We start from the raw sequence: 4,906 nt of genomic DNA, 5'->3' as shown, positions 1-4,906 counted from the left end.
GAAGGTGGGCAAATGGGCTAGGGAATTTTTAGCTAGTATACAAAGAGGAACATTTAAAATATTTCTGGTTGGTGTTAAGTGCTTAGTAACTAGAATTGAACTAATTAACACGAGTTCCACCAAATCGTTATGCTAGCTTTGCATTTGCAGAACTATAAAAAAAGGGACTAAATTAAGTTAAAGTAGCATATGACTATTCATGATTAACAATATTAAAAGTTAGCTTTTTTTGTTTCTTGTGTAATTGGACTAAAAGGTGTGTGTGTATGTTTTGGTAATGGCTTAAATCAGTAGGATAGGTTTCTTACCTTACATGGGCATTCTCATTTGGGTCATGTAAGTCAAGATCCATATATGTAAACTCTTTTTTTTTTAGAGAATTGTTTATTTACTGAACCTGGGGCAGATTAGATACACAACCAATTGTAAATTTACATCTTTTAACTCAATTTTGAAGTGTTTTCACACGCGCACACAAACTGGAATGCAACAGTTGTCCTAAGGTAAAACACAGTCACCTGAAACTGTTGCAAGTATTTTCACCCAAGGTTGAAAAATTGTTTATCCTGAACATGAAAACCTGTAACAAATTTAAATTAATGATATAAAACTCATTACTTGTAGTTTTCCCCTTGCAAAGATCCCAAAAAAAAAAAAAAAAAAAAGCGCAAGTAACTAATATACATCGGTCACAACATAATTCTGGATCATCCCCACACCAAAACTAGATGCTCTTTTAATTTTAAACCCATCATCAGAGAAAGTCATTTCGTTTTATACAAAACAAAATTCAAAAGAAAAGAAAGACCCAAGTAAAACAAAAGAAAGAAAGAAAAACAAAAAATAGAAAGACCCAAGAAAAACAAAAACAAAAACCCTAGTACTGACAGTGATGTTCAGTACCCTAATTAAACAGTGACCAAAATGCCACTGATCAAAAATGAAATAGTGGCTGTATATCACTGCAAAGAAATCCAAGAGGCTTTAGCCCTTTGGCATCAGAAATCCAGATTTTTTCCTAGTACTGAATGCATACCTCCTACGTGCCAAGAGTGGAGAAGTGGATGTGCCAGCACAGAAAGAAAAAGAGCTACCGTTCGCTGAAACACCTAGAGAATTGGTTTTAATAGAGACTTCTTACACGGTTAGGCAGAAACCAAAAAATGGTTATTAGCTGCTTGTGTCAACAGTTTTAACTGGAGGTGACTGAGTTCTAAGGTTCAGAGTAAAACTTTAGCGGGAGGAAAGGTTGTTGGTTAAAGACTTATCTTTAATGCAAAAACAAGGTAGACAAAGTATGAAAATACCACCTGGTAGCATCCTCTAAGTCACAGGGCTCTGCCATTTTCGGCTGGACAGAAAATGTCAAGATTCAGATTGTTGTTTCTCATAAAGATTCAACAAAATGAATCTTTAATGACTTGAACTGCAGGATTAGGGATCCCAAGAATGCAGTCATTTTAGTAAAGTGCTATCAGTAAAGTACTATCCTGAACAAACTGTATTTTATTATGAAAGCAAAAGGAAAGAAGATATAATAAGGACTATACACCTATATTCAAATTACAGCATCTGAGTTCTGGAAAGACCTGTATAATGGAGGAAGAATTCAAATACGAAATTATGCCAATCAAATTTTCACTATAATTTTCCTGAAAAAGTGTTTTTCCCCAATATCTATTAATCACAAAGAAACATAAGCTGTGAATGTACAGTTCAGAAAATAAAAACATAGAAGCTAATGACATTATTATGCCCAAGATATTTGGTAAACAGTGAATTATGAGTTTGGGACCATCAGGAAAAGGCTTTTTAAACAACCCTCCGGACTACAAAAAATCTCTTCAGGTAGTAGATCCGTCCCAATGTCATGGCAACTAGAACAAGAGCTTCAAAGAAGGACCAAAGGACCACTCTGCTGTTTGTGCTGTCATTGACTGCTCTGTGTATTCTCTCCCGAACTTCCATGTATTCCTGTTCATGCTTTACAGCTGTCATTGCCACTGTGAGCTCATTAATCATTTCTTCTAGCTTGTTCTGGTGAGCTTCTGTTTCCATGTCTTGTCCTTTTGGGGCCTCCCCAGTATCAACGGTGAACATCACTATCTTTGGAGTCATGTTGGACATTCTGTTGCTAAAACAAAACTTATATGTTCCATCCATGTGAGCAGCAAATGTGTATTTCCAACTGGACTCCCAGTCTCCTTTATAAATTCATTTATTATTAGGCCCTGTAATCTCCATGTCGATGTCCAGGAAGCTGCCCTCAGCCACCTCGAAGATGAGGCCCATCTTGGTGCCCAAGGTGATCTGCTCAAAGAAGCACTCGTTGGCATGTGCGTCGATGCTGACAAAGTAGCCCGAGGCTGTGGCCACGAGGGCGGCCAGGAGCTCAGCGAGTGCCACCATGATGGGACTGGGGCTGAAGCCAGGACCGGGACTGCATCTCCAGAGCTGCCGTTGCTGCTGCCACTGCTGCCTTCTTCACAATATTGTGGGGGGTTTTTTTCACATTTTTTTTAATTAAAAAAATTTTATACAGCAGGTTCTTATTAGTTATCTATTTTATACATATTAGTGTATATACGTGAATCCCAATCTCCCAATTCATCCCCCCCGCCCACACTTTCCCCCCTTGGTGTCCATACGTTTGTTCTCTACATCTGTGTCTCTATTTCTGCCCTGCACACTGGTTCATCTGTACCATTTTTCTAGATACCACATATATGCGTTAATATACGATATTTGCTTTTCTCTTTCTGACTAACTTCACTCTGTATGACAGTCTCTAGGTCCATCCACGTCTCTGCAAATGACACAATTTCATTCCTTTTTATGGCTGGGTAATATTCAATCATATATAGGTACCACGTCTTCTTCATCCATTCCTCTGTCGATGGGCATTTAGGTTGCTTCAAAAGTAAATGGACTGGCTATTGTAAATAGTGCTGCAATGAACATTGGGGTGCATGTATCTTTTTGAATTATGGTTTTCTCTGGGTGTATGCCCAGTAGTGGGATTGCTGGGTCATATGGTAATTCTATTTTTAGTTTTTTAAGGAACCTCCATACCGTTCTCCATAGTGGCTGTATCGATTTACATTCCCACCAACAGTGCAAGAGGGTTCCCTTTTCTCCACACCCTCTCCAGCATTTGTTGTTTGTAGATTTTCTTATGATGCCCATTCTAACTGGTATGAGGTGATACCTCATTGTACTTTTGATTTGTATTTCTCTAATGATTAGTGATGTTGAGCAGCTTTTCATGTGCTTCTTGGCCATCTGTATGTCTTCTTTGGAGAAATGTCTATTTAGGTCTTCTGCCCATTGTTGGATTGGGTTGTTTGTTTTTTAATATTGAGCTGCATGAGCTGTTTATATATTTTGGAGATTAACCCTTGGTCCGATGATTTGTTTGCAAATATTTTCTCGCATTCTGAGGGTTGTCTTATCGTTTTGTTTATAGCTTTCTTTGCTGTGCAAAAGCTTTGAAGTTTCATTAGGTCCCATTTGTTTATTTTTGTTTGTATTTCCATTACTCTAGGAGGTGGGTCAAAAAAGATCTTGCTGTGATTTATGTCAAAGAGAGTTCTCCCTATGTTTTCCTCTAAGAGTTTTATAGTGTCTGGTCTTACATTTAGGTCTTTACTCCATTTTGAGTTTATTTTTGTGTCTGGTGTTAGGGAGTGTTCTAATTTCATTCTTTTACATGTAGCTGTCCAGTTTTCCCAGCACCACTAATTGAAGAGACTGTCTTTTCTCCATTGTATATCCTGGCCTCCTTTGTCATAGATTAGTTGACCACAGGTGCGTGGGTTTATCTCTGGGCTTTCTGTCCTGTTCCATTGATCTATATTTCTGTCTTTGTGTCAGTACCATATTGTCTTGATTACTGTAGCTTTGTAGTATAGTCTGAAGTCAGGGAGTCTGATTCCTCCAGCTCCTTTTTTTCCCTCAAGACTGCTTTGGCTATTCAGGGTCCTTTGTGTCTCCATACAGATTTTAAGATTTTTTGTTCTAGTTCTGTAAAAAATGCCTCTGGTAATTTGATAGGGATTGCACTGAATCTGTAGATTACTTCAGTAGTATAGTCATTTTCACAATATTGATTCTTCTAATCCAAGAACATAGTATATCTCTCCATCTGTTCGTGTCATCTTTGATTTCTTTCATCAGTGTCTTATAATTTTCTGAGTACAGGTCTTTTACCTCCTTAGGTAGGTTTATTCCTAGGCATTTTATTCATTTTGTTGCAATGGTGAGTGGGATTGTTTCCTTAATTTCTCTTTCTGATCTTTCATTGTTAGTGTATAGGAATGCAAGAGATTTCTGTGCATTAATTTTGTATCCTGCAACTTTACCAAATACATTGATTAGCTCTAGTAGTTTTCTGGTGGCATCTTTAGGATTCTCTATGCATGGTATCATGTCATCTGCAAACAGTGACAGTTTTACTTCTTTTCCAATTTGTATTCCTTTTATTTCTTTTTCTTCCCTGTTTGCCATGGCTAGAACTTCCAAAACTATGTTGAATAATAGTGGTGAGAGTGGACATCCTTGTCTTTTTCCTGATATTTGAGGAAATACTTTCAGTTTTTCACCATTGGGAATGATGTTTGCTGTGGATTTGTTATATATGGCCTTTATTATGTTGAGGTAGGTTCCCTCTATGCCCACTTTCTGGAGAGTTTTTGTAATAAATGGGTGTTGAATTTTGTCAAAAGCTTTTTCTGCATCTATTGAGATGATCATATGGTTTTTATTCTTCAATTTGTTAATATGGTGTAGCACATTGATTGATTTGCGTATATTGAAGAATTCTTGCATCCATGGGATAAATCCCACTTGATCATGGTGTATGATCCTTTTACTGTGCTGTTGGATTCTGTTTGCTATTATTTTGTTG

At 37.3% G+C, this 4,906-nt stretch overlaps 1 pseudogene; it reads right to left on the bottom strand.

The window, feature by feature from the left end:
* Window positions 1-1,754: 1,754 nt before the first annotated feature.
* Window positions 1,755-2,409, bottom strand: LOC101288316 (transmembrane emp24 domain-containing protein 2-like; annotated as a pseudogene).
* Window positions 2,410-4,906: the final 2,497 nt, after the last annotated feature.

Source organism: Orcinus orca, chromosome 6 (assembly GCF_937001465.1).
Source record: "Orcinus orca chromosome 6, mOrcOrc1.1, whole genome shotgun sequence".
Lineage (NCBI taxonomy): Eukaryota > Metazoa > Chordata > Mammalia > Artiodactyla > Delphinidae > Orcinus > Orcinus orca.
The sequence above is the reverse complement of the archived record's forward strand: the minus strand, read 5'-3'. Positions and strand labels throughout refer to the sequence as shown.